Source organism: Abramis brama, assembly GCF_963993115.1.
Source record: "Abramis brama genome assembly, chromosome: 15".
Lineage (NCBI taxonomy): Eukaryota > Metazoa > Chordata > Actinopteri > Cypriniformes > Leuciscidae > Abramis > Abramis brama.
This window is the reverse complement of record NC_139977.1, coordinates 26,072,969-26,094,995: the sequence shown is the minus strand read 5'-3', so window position 1 is coordinate 26,094,995 and position 22,027 is coordinate 26,072,969. Positions and strand designations below refer to the sequence as shown.

Below are 22,027 nucleotides of genomic sequence, written 5' to 3'. Positions count from 1 at the left end.
TCAGTGAGCAGTACACAATCCATCATGTTTATCTCCTTTCCAGAGCATTTAACAGCAGCATTCAAGAAATGTATTCTTATTAAAGCTTCTAAAGTTATTCAATCAAGAGCAGTGAGTGATTTTCTGTTTTTCTTTTGGTGTTTGATTCATATTAACAGCATATAGCAGTAGGTACTGTATATTACAGTGCTTTAACTTTTTAAAACAAAGATCTAATATACATATGCCATTTCTTTACTTGCTGCTTATGTTCACAGACATAACCGACTGCGCTTATGTGAATTTGGTGAGTTTTTGACATAACTGCAATGTCACGTGAGCGTGACCGCGATAGAGATGATAATCAAAACCAAACAGATGTTTTAGTTTCCCAGGCATGAGCTGTAAAGGCCCCGCCCTCTTCTGGAAAGCAGGGTGGGGAGCAGCAGCTCATTTGCATTTAAAGATACAGGCACGAAAACAGCATGTTTTTCCTTCCACTAAAATAATATGGGCATTTACAACATGGTATAATAAATGATCTGGGGCATTTTGAGCTGAAACTTCACAGACACATTCTGGGGACACCTGAGACTTATATTACATTTTGTAAAAATGAGCATAATAGTCCCCTTTAAAGAAATTAATTCTTTTATTCAGAGAGAATGCATTAAATTGATCAAAAGTGACAGTAGACATTTATAAATACGTTTGAACTTTCTATTCATGGCCACGTACACACTGCAACTAAATTCGGTTGTCAATTTGGGTAAAATGCATCAGAGATGTTTCTCTCTTCTTTATGTGCAAGAAATCATAGGGAAAGCAGTACGAGCTCTGAATCATACGTGTTTCCAGATCTTGCAAGAAAAACAGAACAAGAACAAGCTCACAATAAACTGAAATAAATCCAAATGCTTTATGCTGAAACTAAGATCAAAATATCATGACTTGCACTTGCTCACATTAATAACTCCATAAATTATCGCTTTATGAGCAAAGCTTAAACAACAAGCCCAAAAAGGCTTATAATTAGTGAACATGGCAACACTGCGTGAAGGTGCCTTTCCAAGCATAAGCAAAACAAGACGCCTCCGTTGACTATGCTTTAGTTAAAAATGCTGAACACAACAAGTCTTTTGTGGCTGTAATATTTCTTTGGTCAGAATAGCAGATAGCAAACACGCAAGATGCCAAAAACGTTGCTAGGGTTACCACAGTGTCAATCATCTCAGTTTTGGAAGCGAGTCGTATTCCTTACACACACGGAACAATAATTTAGGGGGCGCACTCCTGCATTTAAATGTGGTTGTCACTCCTGAAACTTTTACAGTGTGCGTGGCCATTTGAATACTGGAAAGAAAAAAATCACGGTTTCCACAAAAACATTAAAGGCCCACTGAACTGCCTTGAAACGTGCAGCATTATTCAATGTGTTGATGTCATTTCCACTGAAACAGGAAGACAGGGCGGGACATATTGAAAAGCTCCTCCCATTTTTAAAAATAGCCAATAGCATTCCGTTTATATCACAGACAGCTCGGCCAGAGAAGTTGAACTTGATAAAGCCGCAGTATCCTCCGTTAGTGTGCCTAGAAACCTGAAACCAGACTTCCCCACCAGCATGGATGTTGTTTTGCACGGCTTGGTGAAGAGAGCTGACTTTTTAAGTGACGATGAGCTCCAGGGAAGAGATAGCCTGCGGGCGTCACTTCGGACTGGGGCATCATCGTATAACCACACGCCCTTGCTCCCACGATAGTCGAATAAGTTGAAGTCAAGGGCACAAAGACACGCGAAGAATAAGGTTTTCCCCATGAATGAATTGACGTCATGGAGACCCTCAAAAGTGTTCCCACTTAAGGGCAGCATTAAGTGTAGGGAACAGTAAGGCTAACATATTCATACTAAAAGCCAAAAACATGGGGACTTTAAGCAGCACAACTGTTTTCAACATTGATCATAATAAAAAAAATGCCACAGGAATTAATTACATTTTAAAATGTATTAACTAAGAAAAGTTATTTTAAATAGTCAGAATATTTCATTTTGATCAAATTATTGTAGTCATGGTAAGCATAAGAGACTTATTTCAAAAACATTAAAAGCCTTACTGTACTGTATTGTAGTACAACTGTCCTGTAGCACAACCTGACTTTGAGTACCATCTCGTGGTCATTTCCTGATCTCGTTCCCCTCTCTTCTCTCCCATCTCTTCCTGTCTTTCTTTGAAAAGTCCTGCCAAAATAAAAGGCAAAAGCCCAAAAATATAACTTTAAAAAACACAAAACACATTGTGGATGGCACAAATTATGCTGAAACCCATATTTAATGTAATCATGACTTTGTCTTACCTTGCGCAGTTTTGTTCATGGTTTCAAAGAGAAGCCCATGGTGCGCAAACAGTGTTGGTGTCTCGGACTAATATGGTAATGGTCCTGTAATGGAATTATGTGGCAAAGCATGAAACTATAAACGTCATGGTCATGCGTTCAACACAGAGAAGAGTCAGATTGAACTCACAGGCTTTTAAGCAAAAGATAAAGATGTTTCTTCCTCATTTTGAAAAATGTATATTTATTTTGACATTTTAAAAGTGAATGATTATATGGTCCCTGTGAGTTTTAGTTCAGTTCGCAACTTTTTTGAAACCCCACGGAGGAATTACAAGTAGGACTACAGAGGTGCTTCTGCAAAGAGGGGCTTCTACATATAAAAATAATAAATAAAAACCATGAATAAAAAAACATGTATGATAAAATAATGGGTTACAACCCACCAGCTGAGAAACCTTCCTGCCACATACAGTAGAGGCCATTAAATCAGCAGCACTAGCTTGGAGATTATAAGCGGAGGACAATCCTGGCGGTAATGGTAAAGGTGGGCCGGTATAGTCACAGCCCTGCATGCTGTTGTTTGTGCCTGCTGTGTTTGAGTTGGGTGATCTTTCCACGCTGCTGACTGCTGAGTGATTGATGATTAGACGCTTTCCTTCCAATGTCTAACACAATTAGAGTGAAGGTCATACTTAATTCTTCAACAACAACCACAACTATCATCGGCAGTGTGTGTGATGGTTTCCACAGAGCACTCTGTCAAACACAGCGCTCAGACTGATCCGGCTAGCACGACAGCTTTCCAAAATGGCTTTTTGCCTCTCCATTCCTCCATCCTTCTCTCATTTTTCCTATTTCCATGGCCTTTTCTCTTCATCTCCAGAGAATATGATTTGTCATGGTGACTGAGAGAGAGAAAGAAAGAAAAAATGTTTACTCCGGGAGAAAAAAAAAAGTCTCTAACGCCCCTTAATGAATTCTTTTAAAAGAATCGACGCAGTGGCACAGAAAAAGATTAATTTATCACGCCATCAAGCACAAGAACTACTGTTGAGAGGAATGGGTGTAAATTGCAAGGCGATGACAATGCCTGTGTTACAGATGGATTTCTCTGTCTGCGTCTCATATTGAGAAGGGGGGGGGGGGGGGGGGAGGGGAAGAAAAGCAATTTCGTCAGCGTTCGTCAAAACTTTCAGACGGGGGTAATTTTGATCCATTAGCTCACCTCTGTTCGCCTCCACCAATTCTACACGTTTCACTTTTCTCTGCTTAAGATCTTGCTGCGAGAGTGCGAGAGAGAGAGAGAGAGAGAGAGAGAGAGAGAGAGAGAGAGAGAGAGAGAGAGAGAGAGAGAGAGAGAGAGAGACTCCCTGTGGCCATAAATGCATCTGTTTTCCATAACAACCTACAGGTCCCATCCAGCACAGATGTGGTTTCACTCCATAAATGCTGATTAAGTCATTGTTATATGCCTGAAATTACAAGAGACACCAAACAGCATTAACCTGACAGATTTCTCACTTACACTTTTCTTGTAGTGAGGTTAGTCAGCCAATCAGCGAAGGGACCTATAAGAAAAGAGACAGAGTTATGCGTTCATGAATATTTATGTCGGGTTATCAGGGAATAGGTACAAAGGAGGTTTACTGATCACACAAATCCAAAAGCTTCTCATTAGAAGAGCATCGCTTTAAGTGCATCCCGAATGCTTGAATGTTAATAGCAGGTCTAGGTTTGAATATTAGCCGAACCGGGATAAATCACCAGGTTCATTACGCCAAAAGCATATGCCATTAGTGCGAAAAGCAGGGCCCAAAAAAGGCATAACCCCTTTTATGTTCTGAAAATTAATTCCCATTTCTTGTCTAATTCTTCCAGACCTTTAGTTTTGGGTCGCCTGATTATCATCCCTAATAAAAATAATCTCACGAATTAGCCTGTTTTCATTTCTCGTCTCCCCCGCACACCATAGCAACCACCGCATGGGATTTAAGCAAGAAATCTCCCATCAGGCAAAGCGCACACCAGGTAATGCCGCAGCAGCGCCGGATTGATAAGGACTAGAGAGAGTGCCGCCATTATCTGCGAGGAGCGGCGTGTGTGAAGGATTAGCACGGATCAAGCTTATCCTGGGCTCCGCTGGCCAGCCGGAGAAGCTCTTCCCCTCTTACCTCAGCGCTGCCCAGGGAAAAAGGCCTGGCTCCTTATCCCGACAGAGGGAAGCTTACAGGCTATCACACTTCCTAGAGTCAGCACAATCCAGCACCAAGAGGATGGCGGGGGTGAAAGAATTACTCAGCAGGGCCTGATATGTTTCCGGCTGGCCCGGAATATGCCACAGCAAGGATTATGTTGGGATTTCTGGGAATCCAAGGGATGAGTGTGAATAGTGGTACTATAGACGTAATATATGATGCTTTGGATGGGGTGACGGACGGATGTATAGAAAGACCCTGAATCCCAATGTGCATACTATCCATCCTAAATAGCATGTAAGATTAGAATAAGTGTGTCCCAAAGCACTGTATGTTGAAAAGGTAATGCCGGATGGTCTATTTTTTCAGGAAATGTGGATCCATGCACACTGTAATGGGTAATATTGCCCAAAACCCATTGTGCTTTGGAGGATTCGTTTTAGAACTACAAACACAAATAAAAAACTTCTAAATGTGAGTGAGGGGCTTGATATATTAAGTCAATATCTAACCTGATATCTTTTATAAAGATACAAATTGCACAATAGCTAAACACGTTTGCAAAAAACATAAGCTGAATGTTCTACCTGTTTCTCTCCAATATGGTTGAAAGACATTTTTTTTTTTTTTATAGTTTGAGTAGTGTACATTTAATTAAATAAAATGTAGAGTGCTTATATAAGGGTTTTATATGAGGAGTGCTTATATGTTCACTGTGACAGGATGATTGATAAGCCGGTTGACAGTGACAGCTTGCACTAAACTATGTGAAAAAGCGCAATTTTATAATGTGGAAGTATGTCCCAAAGCTTGACTACTCTACTATACACCCAAAAGTATTTACTTTCCCTTCTCAAAAAGAGAATACTTTCATTGGGACACAGCAAAAGAATCCCTGCCGCAGTTGAAAATACTGTTATCGTTTATTAATTAAAACATTTCAGGCCTATCGGATTCGTTTTAATAGCATTCAGGACCGCATTTCCACCTACTGTATGAAATGGAAAATGACTTTCTCTTGACTCATAAGATTATTAATGTTAAATTAGCGAAGTGTAAAAAAGAACGATAAAAAACTAAATTGCATGGAAATTTTGTCAGGTGTTCCCAGGAAAGAAATGAAACGGAGAGGAGGGGAGTTAATAAAGAAAACATGTTGTCAGTTTGCAATCTCTCCCACTTCAAACATAATTCAATTTCAGCTATGAAAGGAGATACAGCTTTTAATTAAATTTGTTTTAGTTTTTTACCAAGGTGCAATAGGTGAGAGACCTCAATTATAACATTGTAATTAAAAAAAACACACGCACAAAAATAAATAAATAATTTACAAAATGGAGAAGGAAACTTGAGAAGCGTATGAAGTCGCCACTATCACATTGCTCATATAAGTGGAGGAGAGAATCTAAAATTGAAAGTGACAGTGGAGCCTTTGGAAGGCAGCATTTGATTTCCAAATTATCATATTTTCTCAGTCAATAATGAAAAGCTTATGATAGCTCCTCAGTAGCTGCACCGACAGCCTTTAATAAGATAGGACCAGTGAAGCAGGGGATAGTGCTGAACACAGCTCTGTCTGTACACGCGCACACGTGTGTGTGTGTGTGTGTGTGTGTATATACGCTCTTATAGCTCAGGTTATGTTCCTTGCAGGTCTAAGATTACAGAGTCTCGGATTTTAATATCTAAGGTATGAAATGGAGATGGCATTTGGTTCTTGATTGAAATTTTAGCAGCTTGAGTATGGAGAATAATTTGATTTTAAAAGGACAAATGCATTTACAGCCGACGGCTGGTTTACGCTAACCTCGTCTGGGGTCACGGCCGCCTCTAAAACAGCTAACGAAAACCATCTCCCATCCCCCAAAACATTGCGCAGGCGATGCTTGTCAACACAAAGGGCTGAAGATAAGCTATAACCCGCGGCACGCAAATGAATTGTAGCGTTTTTAGGACGAGGCACCCCTCATTGATTTGTGAATGTAATCTCCGGTGATGAGCCGTAGAAGGTGAACGTTTGCATACTGCAGTGATTACGGGCCTAGCCACCGCTGCACACTTCATTAAACAGGGCCGACGGTGAAGCTCGATGGCAGTCTCTGGGATAATTGTCTGAGAGGGGGTCAGAAGAAAAGTTGCAGGTCCCGGGCAGGCGGTCTCAGCGAAGGCCTGCAGGTACGCCAGAGGGGCCAAAGAGCAGCAGGGAGAGATTTATCAGGGGAGGCTTCATCCCTGATGAAGGAAGAACTGAATGTGACTTGTAGCATCGACAACATGAAATGCATTAGCTTCCAGGAAAAGGTCTTTTTCTAATCTTAAAGTTTGTCACACACTTCAAGGCTGAGATGTGACTCATTGATGCTGCTCTTAAAAAAAACAGAGATGAATTATTCATAGATTACCTCACAAGTCTGTGGGCATGTGTACTCAGAAATATGCTAATATTAACTGACTAGTCAATTTCACTGACTTGATGTATAGTAATCATAAAAAATGGACAATCCAAGCGCATTATCGCTAAACAGGTGAGCGTCAGGAAATTACACGATAAAAGTTTACCGTAAACTCTATCACAGGGTGGTGGTGATAAAAGAGAGGATTTTGATGTCAAAGTGAATATATATTTAATATACAGAAATAAAGTAGTGCACTCAACTTGTACACTATATTCCAAGTCTTCTATGGTCATACTATAGTACAAAATGTAAAAAGATAAGTTACAAACTACAAAGTCAACTCCAAAGGGGGTTATTCTCTATATCAATAAACACTGTTTCTGAACTCACTGAAACACCTCGATTGTAGTCTTGAGTTTTCCTCCAAGATTGTACACTTCACAATATTCCTCATTTAAATAATTCCCACTCAAGACATATGCAAAAAAGGGGCGAGACCTGGTTCAGTAACAGTAGGCCTACTGTATGTTGAAACTTGCGGTTATGGTAAGGACATTTCCGAAGTTGACCAATCACAACACACTGGTCCACCTGACCAATCAGAGTACATTGTGCTTTTCAGAGGGAGGGGCTTCATAGAGATAGGAACTGATTGGGAAGGGAGGTGCTGCATCAATGTAAAATAAGTGAAAAATAAGCTGTTTTTTTGAACATTCAAGCATGAAAACCTATTCTAGTAGACCCCAAAATCAAGACTTTAAAGTTTAAACTTAGAGGCAGTATTATGTAAGTATTCAGTAATGATTTAACATTTTTGGTCTGTTTCAATCCAAAACTTTAGACTACTTGTAATTTAATGCATGAGCCATGTTTACCACTTTAATTATATTTTATGGAGCTTTTGCACCCTTTCTGAGATTGAAATCTCCAATCCCCATTCATTGCATAGAAAAGAGCTGAGAATATAATGATGTATTCACATGTGAATATGACTACAGAGTTTACTAAGAAGTACTTTGAAAAACTATTTCTCGAAATAAACGTGGCTTGAGTTCAGTAATCACAACAGGACTTGGTGAACACTGCCAAACACCAAACATGTCACAGCAGCACAACTAGCCCCTCTGTAAAGAGATTACTGCCCTCTTTTGAAAGAGCAATCCACCTTGACCATCTCAGCAGCCTGACAAGGACATCAAACAATCAGTGCAAGACCAACTGTTAATGGCCACATAAACATTATTGATGCCTCCAACAGCTCGTGATTTATGAGGCCAAAACTATATTACATGTATAAGAGAAAGCCTCATTAGAATTTGCCTTCTACTCGCTGACAGAAACTACCCATTTATGAAAAGCAGGCAGTGCCCTGTCCTTCCTACTAACCTTTTTCTCGAACAGAGAGACAAAAGAACAGAGGGAGTGATAGGGAGAGAACGAGAGAGGGATAGACTCAGAGAGGATCTAACATTTAAAGACAGCCCGGCAGTGGGAGGCTGCGTCTTATCGCACGCATAGACTGTCAGGGCATCTCTGACCCTCTCATTAGATATGCAAGCGCATTAGCCAGGACGGCTGTCTGCTAAAGGTCAGGCAGGGAGGATGTTGGGACGCATGGAAGGAGAGGCACAATCTTCAGCCTCACCCCTTTGAACTTCAATCACTCCGGCCAGCGCTTAATAGGCCTCTGGGGAGGTTCAAAGCGAGCAAGATGGTGGAGGGAGGCAAAGAAATGTAAAGGGACATCACGCTACCTTGACATTTTAATTAAGAATCTGCCATTAACATGCATGGAATTGTGGGGGAAAAAGACACCTAATGTAAATTCATGAAATACTAGAAACAGTGTAGATGGGCTTCCATTTTTTGTAAACATGAACCATGACCTGAGAAGAAAAAACAGGGAGAGAAGCGATAAGAAAATGTTTTGAAAGGGTAAAGTAAGGAAAGCAGACAGCATACAATTTGGAGACAGAAGCTATGATTTTCCCAACCATTTATGTGCATTATTTGTGCATAGATTTTCAAGACATCTTCAAAATCACTGCCAACACAGGCACACTCACTGACCTCAGCAGTGAAATGATTAGTCATGCTTCTACTTTTATAATAGTGCTTGAGCAATTACATTAGAACAGGGGTTTTCAACTAGGGTCTGGGGACCCCCAATGGAAAAATAAATAAATAAAAATAAAATAAATGAAATGAAATGAAAATTATTAAATAAATAAATGAAAAATGAATAAAATAAAATAAAATCCATTCTGCTTTCAAAAGATTGTTGAAAATCATGACATTAATCATCATTATTTTATTCCACTGACATTCATAGTTTGAGTTTCAATACTTAATAGAGGCTAAATATTTTTCAGCTATTTAAAAAAATATATTATTACATACACATATTCTGCTGCATTACAGGACTGGAATTAACAGCCAAAAACAATGACACACTTCACTTAACACCACATAGCCACACAAACTCATGTGCATGTACAACACTTAAATACAGGCATATCTTCCAATCGCCTTCAACTTTTCTAGAAATTACGGTCGCACCTTAGACACTGAACTCAATAGACTTTCCTTTAGTTCCTATTTTGACAAATCCCATCTTGAGCTATGAAGAAAGAAGCAGGTATTGATCCAGGGGGCACCTAATTTATCACACTGCCTGAAATCCTGAAAAAAAATATTTGACCAAGGGGGTTATTCAATACCATTTTCTCCATCTATCCGCAGAATTAAACCAGTCTTTTTTTCTAGCAAAAAGTGAGTGATGACAGCTGTCAGACAGATGAGATTTGTGACAGAAATTCTCTCTCTCTTTCTTTCCTTTCCTCTCCACTGGCTTCATTTTCAACATGAATAGACTTTCAGGCACCAAGCTATTGACACAGAGATATGCGCACGGTGTCGTTCAAACGTACAAGAAATCCCACACATGGAACAGTATCAAAGCAATTACCTTTACTATAGAGCACTACATGAAAGCATGGGCTAAAGTGCTCTCATACAAACACATTTCACAGAGACACAATGGGACAAACTGCTTGAATAAAAGTATTAAGCAATAGAACAATTTTCATATCAATACATAGACTTTAGATTAGAACAACGCCAAAACCTTGCTCTGCATTTGCTTGGGGTGATCTAGGTGGTTGCTAAGACAATGATAAGTGGTTACTAGGGTGTTTTGGGTGGTTACTTGCTGGTCCAAGTCAAAAGATACCACCATCAAGTCTCTAAAATATTCAGAAGATACGGCTTGGGTTTCTTCTTCAATGCAAGTCTAATGGATTTTTTTCCATTTGTTCTTAGAAATTCAAATCACAAAAAAAGGCCAAGAATCCTCAAATATTTCTATTGTGAGGTACAATTTTAAAACATAAAGGTAAGAGGCATTAGCAAATACACACAAATGATATATATATATATATATATACACACACACACATTTTTTTTTTTTAAAGCATAGGCTACTTTAAGATTTCTGTTTTGGTTTTCTAAAAGAAATATTATTAAATTCATAAATTAATATCAATGTATTTAAATTATATGATATGATACTATTAATATAATATACAAATTAAGCTAAATTTGATAATAAACAACAATATCAAATTTGGCAAAAGTAAGTAAATAAATAAATAAATAAATAAAGGCCACCCTTTACATTAGGGTCCAATTCTCACTATTAACAAACTATAAACTACGACTTTTCCCTCAATAAACTCCTAAATACTGCTTATTAATGGTTAGTAAAGTAGTTTAGGTTTAAGTTTAGGTATTGTGTAGGATTAAGGGATGTAGAATATGGTCACGCAGAATAAGGCATTAATGTGTGCTTTATAAGTACTAATAAACAGCCAATATCCGACTAATATGCATGCTAATAAGCAACTAGTTAATAGTGAGAATTGGACCCTAAACTAAAGTGTGACCAAAATATTTTTCTCTCAACTTTTGCACCCACTTTCAGACCCCCAGTTTAAAAATTGTTTAAAAAAATAAACAAAAAAAATTACATACTAACCCCAGAAAAGCCCTTTCACTCTTATTGTCCCCCTGTGGTGAAAATCAAGCTTTTAATGTCTATGTGGTGTTTTTAACATGCATAAGTCAGCAACATTGCTGAGTATTTTAAAACAGTATCAAAAACGCGGTTTGAAATCGCTGGTGTTTCTGACGTCACAAACTACCTTGTAACCAATCACGTCAACGTGTGATCATCAACGAGTGGATCTATGAGCTGGTGTGAGTGAGTGGAGGCGGGGCTAAATTTCATATTCATAGAACCGTGTATGCTAAATGAGGCAAGGGGTGTAGAGTTACATTCAAGCAATTATAAGGCATGAATCCTTCTTTTTTTCAAGGAAATATGTCATTTTGGTGATCAAAGATGAGTTTTAAAGGATAAAATGATTGACTACAGGGGGACTTTACAACTTTCATTCACACCTGTGATGTCATTGTTAATATAGTGCCTATCCTTGCAATGCAAATGAGCCTAGAGTTATGAGAATGGAGCGAACTATTACAGCATCAGTATAATCATGTGTACGTATTGTCAGGGAGGGAATCTATTAGAGCAACCTTGTAGGGCAAACCTTGCATCCCAGGTCCCAATACATTACGATGAACTACCGTAACTGTCCTGCCCGTGGCTGCAAACTGTGGCTTCTGTTGCAGGCTCATCATTAAAGAGATAGCAAAGCGCTATAGGGAAACAAAGAAGCCCCTGCAGCGAAGATCACTTGGATCTTGTAAAGGGGAAGAGAACAAGCAGAAAGAAGCTACACAAAATCAGAGCAGATGTAAATAAAATGCAATTTGATTTGAAGTGTTTTTCAATCACAGGACATTTTGTTCAATCCCTTTTATTGCTGTCGCTACACCTGTGTGAGGAACACAAAGGCTTTTTTCTCGGGTGTCGCTGGTAAAGGCAAACGCTAGTTCTATTCTCCGTGTGAGGCTGTGTACAAATAAACTGCACGATGATCGGCTGTCAAAACGGCAAATCGTGCAAACTAAGCATGCGAATTTGAATTTGTTTGTGTCACGGCGCGTGCGGGGGCATTCCTGGAAACAATAGCAGGCACGGCGAAGAAACAATCAGAGCCCGAGTCGCGTCTCCAGTCAAGAGATTGTTCTATTGTTTTCTATCAAGCTCGCATTGTATTTTCCAGCATGGAGACAACTTTCTTTGATTTTTTCTTTTCTTTTTTCAATATTTCAAGAGAAGTGAAGGAACTGTTTCCTGTCCTGCTCCATTAGACACGAATTGTTTCGGGGGGGGAAATTGGTTTGAAAATTGTGTTGTTTATTGTTCAAAGAAAAACACGCATACCGTAGAGAGAGGACCGGGTCTCGAGATGTCCTCTGGGCGCAGGTTCGACTGGAATCTGTTATGAAATGTTCAGCCCTGGGAAACATTCAGAAAATTGATTGGTAATTGAACAAAGCATTTTCAAGACAAATGTTCTGGTGAATGACCATACGTATAATGTGTTCGGAGGTAAGAAACTGACTGAGGCGTAACGGAACAGCATTCATGGAGGCCCTAACATAATAGCAACACTGTTCCTCATACTGTATGAATCTGCAAGCCATATGAGTCTCTCTCTGGGTTTTGGCAAAATACTCTGCAGTATCTGAAAGCAAGATAATTACGGACACAGTTACCAGACCAAGAACCTCAGCATAAGGTGAGATCTGATAAGCAGCATATTATGTGTTTTTTTTTTTTCTAAAGAATTGTGATGAACCTATTGTTGAACAGCAGTAAAGAGGGTGAGGCAACCAAGGCCATTCATGTGCATTTGATAATAGATTCTAATTACATAAAAGCCACGTGTCACACTTTTGTCTCATAATTGCGCCTATTGTGCCATATCTGAGTAAAATGTACTCAGTCGCACACTCATAGTCTGTTATTGTGACCATCTCTTTTCATGTCATCATAACAGGTCACCAGACAAAGGAGAACATTATCGAGCAGAGGAAGAAAGCATGCATAGGCATGCAATATTATGAAATGTTTTTTTAGTCTTTACCAATATAATAATAATAATTATTATTATTACCTGACAAAAGAGAGCAATAATAATAATAATATCAATATTGATAAGAAAAATTATGATACTATTTATTAGTTGTTAGTTTTTAGTCTTTACAAATATGATAATATAATAATAACAAATGTATTATTATTATTACCTATCAAAAAATAGAGCAATATAAGTAATAATAATAATAATTAATAATAACAATAATTATTATTATTAACACCTGACAAAAGAGAGCAACAACAACAATAATACAAATAATAATTTTATTTTTATCATCATTATTTTGTTGTTTTTTAGTCTGTAAAAATATAATAATAACAACAACAATAATAATAATAATACGGTTTAATAATAATTGTTGTAATCAATATTGTTATCAATATTATCATTATTATTAATATTATACATGCCACCTGACAAAAGAGAGCATTACAGAGTAAAAGAAGAAAGCCTCCACAGGCATACAATATTATGAAATGTTCTACACAGATGATCATGGACACGGCTGTCAATCTTTTTAAAAAAACATTTATTAAATCAATGATATGCATGATTATTATGTACCCAATGATGTATTCACTGAATCACTGATTTTTATTTATTTTATTTATTTTCTCCTGAAATATTATCCTGAAAACTCTTCTCATAATGTACTGCCTATGAATGACAGAATTATACTTATGCATGTTATGGATCCTTATTGCTATCAAATATAATCGTTCAAAGTAGGATATTCAATATTGTAGCGCAGAGACGCAAACTAATTACAGAACACATCTCCTGTAAAATGACTAATCTCACAGATAGCCCGCAGTGCAGCCACATTTTTTGCTATTTTACTTGATCCCAAAAGTAATTACATTTCCCTCTAGATAGAGAGAGTGGGGGAGAAGAGAGAGAGAAAGATAGAGAGAGCTAAAGTTACAGTGGGAACTACTAAGCCACTCCTCTAACCAGATATGACCTTCATTTGAAAAATGACATCTGAAGACTCAATTACGCCGATAAGCATTATTAGCCTTGTTTGGATGGTGGATATGTTTGATAAGTTAAAACCTTCATATAGGTATTTAATATACTGAGCAATACCATTATGAAACTACACGTTAAAGTGTCATACAGTATCTTTCTTTTTTACAATGATTTGTACATCAAATGACAAAGCTCGATTCATGCAGTAATAAGCATAGGTATGTTTGAAAGGACTTGTTCTTCCTGTTTTTTTTACAAAAAAACAAAAAAAACAAAAAAAAAACCTTTTGATATCATAATGGCTCTGCTTGACACTCAGACAAATAATAAGCTTTCCTAAGAAATAATATAATGTTATAAAGTATGTAAACCATGTAATTTATGTAATATAAAGCAAACCATCTGAATTTACCTGTTAAAACCACGTCCTGGATAAGAGTATAAGGCACTTTCACACTGGTTCTCCACTGGTCACACAGGTCAACCTGCAACAATAGACATTTTAACCAGTTTGTGCAAGTAACAAATTAATGTTGCCGATCTAAAACCAGTTAAGACCATCTTAATATGGTCCAAACTGGTTTAAGCTGTATTTTCAGCAGTGAGCTATAAAAATATAAACAAATATATAGATGAATATATTATATATATATATATATATATATATATATATATATATATATATATATATATATATATATATATATATATATATATATTTAAATGTATTAATTACAAACATTCGTATGGTAAAGTTATATTCAAGTCAAAATATTATTTAAAAACATTGACAATTTGACAATTTCCATGTTTGTGTGAACTATTCCTTTAAGTTGCATGTGTAACATGGATTCATTCTCAAAATCTGATCAATCTTGAAGAACATTATTATTGTGGTAGAAATTACCAAATATGTTCATATCCACTTACATTTTTATCATTATTATCCTTGTTTGGATGGTGGATATGTAAATATAGATTAATATGTATTTTTATCATATTCATTTCATTTTTTTAAATATATATATTTTTTAGCATTACCATAATTGTTAGAGACTAATTAAGGTTTCTTGGTATTGGAAAGGACATAATGTCCACCCTTAAATCTACACCAACACTTTCTACATCTCATGAAACACACACACACACACACACACACACACACACACACACACACACACACACACACACACACACACACACACCAACTAATTTGTGGTATCCAGACGGAAATACAAGTATATCTGTTGTTCTAACATGTTTGGACTGTCAAGAGCGCTTGTTTCTCCCCCAGCACCTTCCCTTCCTGGGTCTGGGCTAGTGAGAGTCTCCTGCTGGGGCAGAGACTGTCAGAGCTAGAGGTCTTCACATGGGTGGATGTGATTGACCTTGACAGGCTGTTTGTTCATCTTCCACCTGGGTACGCTCACCCAGCCCCTGGCCCCACAGGCATGTGAACTCTGCTTGGCTCTGACCATCTCCCTTACTGAGAAAACCTTAAACTTTAAAGTCTACAAAAATATTTCAACTGTTGTTGCCAAGGAAAATCTCGACTGAAAAATTTAAAACACATTGACCTTTTGTATCTTTTGAAAACAAGTTGGAACCAGCCATTAAACAGCTGATATAATCTTTTATAATAAATTCTGCAAGCAGCCTATAAACAGCTGATTAATTATTTATCATAAATGATTTATCTGTGCATATCATTATTTTTTTAAGACTCATGTGCCCTCATAGTCTTAATCAAAACCCCTTCATCTCGCAGCGACCCTTCTCTGATGACGTGTTTACTGGCGCGAGGGCGGGACAACCTCTGTCACACACATGAGATCGACCAATAGCAGACCTCAACCATATAACATCAAATCAATTCCCAATGGACAAAATCCAGTTCGGCATTTTACTTGTCTGAGAAAACATTTCAATTGGATACATTTCAGAATATATGGAAGATGAGACAATCGCAACTTCTGTTTCACTGACACTTTAACGATAATGATAAAATTGAACTGAAATATAAAAGGTAACATACAAAAAATATAAAGTGGTAGGTTTTGACCAATAAATATTTACTCAAAATTCAGATATTTAATTATTTACAATAAATATAAACACTCATTAAATACACGATTGCATACATTTGTAGCGTTTATAATACATGTGACAATCTGCCAATAAAAAGTGTCATTTGACCTGACCTGATATGAAACATATCTATGTCCTGAGAACAATTCAGACTTTCAACAATAACTTGTCTAAGGCTACATCTACATTAATCCGGATACGTTTGAAAACAGCGTTTTCATTTCAAAACGCTCCCTGTCCACACTAGCGTTTTCAAGTGTTTTCCAAATATTTGCTCATCCACATTGAAATGGCTTAAATCACCTTACTGCGCATGCCTAAACATACTAAAAGTTCACAAGATGATACCAAGAGAGCAGACATAATAAAGTTCTCACGCTATTCTTTTGGCACGATCCTTTTATTAGCAAAATATCCCACCACTCAGTGTTGAATCGAGGTCACATGGTCTAAAAAACAATCGTCATCATGTTTTGCCTCAGAACAGCAACTGCTAGAACATTTTCAGTCATCTTTGCAGGAATGCAATATGAAGACTGTACAAAGGAACATTTATATTTAGCAACACTATGAGAGTATATAGCAGAAACAACAATGCTGGTATAACCATAGATATCTATGGGTACAGAATGCTTTACTTGACTAAACGTGTACCTCCGTTTTCACAGTCCACACTACAACGCAAAATCAGCGTTTTCAAATATCTCCGTCTTTATTGACAAAAAAACCCGTCTTAATCTCAATGTGTACGGAAGGCCAAATAGGAGAGAAAAAAGTGTATTTTCAAACTAAAACATATTAGAGTGGACAAGGCCTAAATGTATGCTGTTTCAATTTATTCACTTCTTTATATAACAGCTAAAGCAAAAATTATGATATATTTTTTGTTAGTAGGTATTTGATAAGAAAGAAAAAAAAAAAAAACATTTGTGTAACCATAATTCTGACAATGTCCCTGTGTGACAACTAGCCCTGGTCTCTCCTATATTTGTGTGAATAGAGTCACAAAGCCACTAGCTCTCCGAGAACCACTCCTTTGTCTTTTTACTAAAACTCTTGATGTAATAGGTTTTTCATGAAAGCACACCAATTCTTGCACTTCATAGAAATAAATTGTTAGTGTGACTCAATCATTGCACAAAAAAAAGGTCTTAAATTGGTGGTTTCATGTGTGACTGGTGTAACAGGGATGTCATTGCGCCTGGAGAGACCGTGATGGAGTGTCATACAGTGGTAACACAGCACAGCTGCATTAAAGACCAGCCCTAATGAGAATAAATGTTCCTCAGCACATGTCAAGGTTCATTGTATTGCCACACAGGCCACATCATTTAGCTAGGGGAACGCAAACACACAGGAGGGGGCACAACAGGACCTATGCCTTATTAGTGGTGCTTGCTAAGGGAAGCATCACTACTATTGCTCATACTAAAGGTTTGGGTTTCAGGAAACTCTTAATGCCAAGTATTAAACTTCACCGCGTTTCTACTTTCGGAAAAAAAAATGGTACCTTTTTTAAATGATCAGACAGTTATTACTATATTATATACTATATTAAAATATTTAAAATATTTTAATCAAAACTTAAATAAAACGTTTAAACTTTTTCCGTTTTTTAATAATAAAAAATAATTTTATTATAATTTTCATATAATATTTTTAATGTTTTTTTTTTTTTAACACCACAAACCACTAGAAAGACTTTTTGTCTTTCTTTCTGACCCTTAAATTTAGCCTACCTTTGAGCAATTTAATGTAGAGTCTTATAATTGCACTTATGTTAGCCCCTCCTAACTTTACTTTTATGAGTGTCAGCAGAGCGGGTAGGAGAGTTGGGGGTGTAGCTGCTCTATTTAAAGATGTCTATCAATGTAAGCAAGTATCATTTGGTAATTAACCGTCTTTCGAATATCTGGGCATTGTGTTAAAAGGTGCTCCACGCATTTTACTTATCATTATTTACAGGCCTCCAAAATACTCTCAAAATACCTTTGCTGAGGACTTTACAGAACTGTTATCAACAATTTCCTCAGAGTTTGACTGTTTTGCTATTGCTGGGGATTTTAATATTCACATAGATAATGCAGAATCCAATGCGACAAAAAAAGCATAACTGTTTTAAATACTTTTGATCCGACTCAACATATTCACGGACCCACACACAATCATGGACACACTCTAGATTTACTTATCAGTAAGGGTCTAAACATTTCATCGATTGTTATTAAGACGTAGCACTGTCTGATCATTTCTGTGTTTTCTTTGATATATTGATCTCTCCTACTATTGAAGCTAGATCTGTGTCTGTCAAGAAGAAAGGCTTAAATGAGAACACTAGTGTGCCATTTATGAAGGCCATATCTTTAACACCAAGCATATCTGCGGACTCTGTTGATTCTCTCCTGTTGAGTCCTTTAATGGCATTTTTTTCCTTACATCATTTTTACTTTTAGCCTATACTTTAAGTAGTTTTGAAACCAATACTTTTACACTTTTACTTGAGTAAAAAGCTTGAGTTGATACTTCGACTTCTACAGAAGTCCTTTTAAACCCTTGTATCTATACTTCTACCTGAGTAATGAATGTGAATACTTTTGACCCGCTATTGAAGATCATCAAAAATATTATGAGACATATAGATATTTTATATCTATGTCATCCAGCAACTCTAGTTACCCTTCCTTCTCAAGCTCGCTTTAACTCGTTCTCTCTCTCTCTCCATCTCTTTCCTGTCTTTTTTGCTCGGACAGTCTCCTGTTTTCAGCTGGAGGCAGAGTTCTGTCTGTAAACCTCTGGAGACGCGCTCTATCTCTCTCACTCGTTTCTCTCGCTCTGTCTCTCTGACAACTGCTGCAGGGGTAAAGGCCCGTTGTGTTTCTTGGTGTTTGTTTTAGGAGGCTGCATGTTAAGTGACTTGTCCATCCAAAACACTCTCTCCATCTGATCTCTCTTTACATCTCAGTCAAACGCTCAGCTTGGACAGCGGTATTTATTAATATAGTAACAACCTATACGGCACACTCGCATAACCCCAAACCTAGCACGCGCGCACACACACATGCACGCAGACCAGCAGCAATGAAACAGAACACCTCCGGAAAGCAGTGTGTGTCACACTCTCTGTACACCCTAAGGGAGTTCATAGTACAGTGGAGAGATAGAGACGTTCACTACACTGTAAACAGCAGACTAGATGTGTGAAGAAAATGTAAGTGGTGTTTGTGCAAGAACTTGTTACCTAGGTGTGTTGCTTGCTGATGGTTATAGTGTGTTAGGTGGTTCACTATAAAATAAATAAAGAAATAAAAAAAAACTTTTTTATATATATTTATTTCAGGTAACTTGTGTGTTCCATGTGGTAAATTAACTGTTTTTATTCAAATAAAAATATTATTTCATATGACAAAATCAACCTGACTATATTACGACTTTTATTTTTCCCAAATTCCGTTCCGGCAAGGCAAGGCAAGTTTATTTATATAGCACATTTCATATACACTATGGCAATTCAAAGTGCTTTACAGAAAGGAATTAAAATAATCACAAAATAAAAGCAAGGAAAATTAAAACCGTTATAAAATAAATTAAAAGAGATATATGATACAGTTATAAAATTAATTAAAAGGGTAAAAAGTTGATGCATAGATAAACTTCTCTTCTGGCAAAACACAGGTATGTCATATTTTTCACAACTCCCAGTTTTACTCTGAGATTTTCCCATGGTGATTACACTGAGTCTGCTTCCATTTGTTCAGAAGCTCTAGGAATGGAATCAATCCAGTCCGCACCCCACAGAACCTCGAGTTTAGTCACGTCAAACTCACTACTCCAACACAGACCCAGGCCATCAGCATGGTTTTATCTCTCTTACCCAATTCTCAGTGCCATTTGAGTTCAGTTTAGAATAAAAAAGGAGGATGCAAAATAAAATACAGTGTAATCAGTCGGACGTACAGTAGCACAGTACTCATTCAGTAAATGCATAGCTAAACAGATGTGTTTTGAGTCTGGATTTGAATGTGACTACAATAGGAGCACATCTGATCTCTTCTGGAAGGTGGTTCCAGCTGCGGCTGGCATAGTAGCTAAAAGCGGACTCACCATGCTTAGAGTGAACCCTTGGTATTTCTAGCTGATATATCATATCATAGCTGAGTTCATATTTTCTGGTTCTGCTCAGAATCCTGGCAGCAGTGCTCTGTATGAGCTGCAACTGTCTTATGACTCCAGAATTCCTGACTTGATTTTTACTTGTTTGACCCCTAGCGTCAAGGTATGCGTTCACCTTGAGAACTTCATCTTTGTTTCCAAACGCAATGACTTCAGTTTTGTCTTTGTTTAGCTGAAGAAAGTTTTGCCACATCCAACTGTTGACTTCATCAATGCTTTGGCACAGGGAGTCAACGGGGCTGTAATCGTTAGGCGATAGGGCTAAGTAAATCTGTGTGTTGTTGTCTGCATAGCTGTGGTAAGCAATTATGAATGTTTCTTTCTCATTATTTGGCTCAGTGGGAGCATGTACAGGTTGAACAGGAGTGGCGCAAGAATCGAGCCTTGAGGGACTCTGCATGTCATGGGTGTCCACTCAGACTTTTGGTCTCCTATACTCACATAATAACCTCTCCCTCCTAAGTATGACCTGAACCATTTTAGGACTATCCCAGAAAGCCAGACCCAGTTTTCCAGCCTGTAAAGAAGTATGTTATGATCGACAGTGTCAAATGCAGCACTGAGGTCGAGTAGTACCAGAATTGATGTTTTGCCTGTATCAGTATTTAAGCGAATATCGTTTATTATCTTTATGAGCGCTGTCTCTGTGCCGATGTCTCTGTCGGAAACCCGATTGAAAATTGTCAAAGTATCCATTTGAGATTAGGAATTTGTTTAGCTGATTGAAGACAACTTTTTCAATGATCTTGCCTTTGAAATGAAGATTTGAGAGTGGTCTGTAATTGCTCAATATGTTGCTATCCAGATTGCTCTTTTTCAGGAGGGGCTTGACAACTGCAGTTTTAAGGGGACTTTGGAAAGGTCCCAGAGAGAAGTGAGGAGTTTACCACTTCTAGGAGATCTGCTTCTAAACAGTTTAGCACACTTTTGAAAAAGGAGGTGGGGAGTGTCGGCGCAAGTTGATGTTTTAAGGTGCTGTACTGTTTCTTCCAAAATTTTACCATTAATTTCTTCAAAATCAGACATAGTAACTTTCTGAGGATGTGGTCTGATCTGTCTTACCTCAGTGCCACACGAGGATATGCTGATCGCCTTTCTGATATTATTGATTTTCTCAGAGAAAAGGAAGCAAACTCACTGCATTTTCTGTTGAGAGCATTTCACTAGGAATCTGGCTTGGGGGTTTGTTAGACTCTCTACAGTAGCAAAAAGAGTGCGTGTGTTATTTATGTTTCTGTTTATAATATTTGAGAAGAAAGTCTGTCTAGCTTTGCCTAGTTCCTCATTGAAAGCATGAAGGCTGTCTTTATACATGTTATAATGGACTACAAGTTTTGTCATCCGCCACATGCGCTCAGCTTTTCTACATTATCTTTTCATATTTTGCACTGTTGCACTGTTGAGTTTCTCCAAGGTGCTTTTTGTCTGCCACTCTTCTTCCTGACTTTTACAGGAGCAAAATCATCAATTACACTCTGTACTTTTGAGTTAAATGCTCAAGCTCGATTGACTGTCAATGATTTTAACGTTCATCAGCTCGTTCTGAAAGCGATTCTACAGTTATCATTCCTTTGTGCTGTTATTGTTATAGTTATGTCATAGACTTTGCTATTCTCAGAGAATTAGAAACTTTAATTATTAATACCGGGTTTTGTTATAGTTTGTAGATCGTCCTTGGTGTTCAGGAAACATGTTTGAAAGCAACCATTATTTGTGCAATTCCGCTTAGTGCCAGTTTAGCGCAGTTAAACAAATGTCTAAAAACGCTAAGCGTGAGAGAAAAAAGGATTGTAAAACTACATAATTATTGTATACCTAAT

At 37.5% G+C, this 22,027-nt stretch overlaps 1 long non-coding RNA gene across 1 annotated transcript; it reads right to left on the bottom strand.

Moving 5' to 3' along the window:
- Positions 1–3,852: 3,852 nt before the first annotated feature.
- Positions 3,853–14,436, bottom strand: LOC311096744. The gene is made up of 3 exons (XR_014609082.1): positions 14,362–14,436; positions 12,257–12,331; positions 3,853–3,883 (listed from the first exon to the last, which is right to left on the bottom strand). It is a non-coding gene; the product is annotated as an uncharacterized lncRNA (long non-coding RNA).
- Between the last annotated feature and the right edge of the window lie 7,591 nt (positions 14,437–22,027).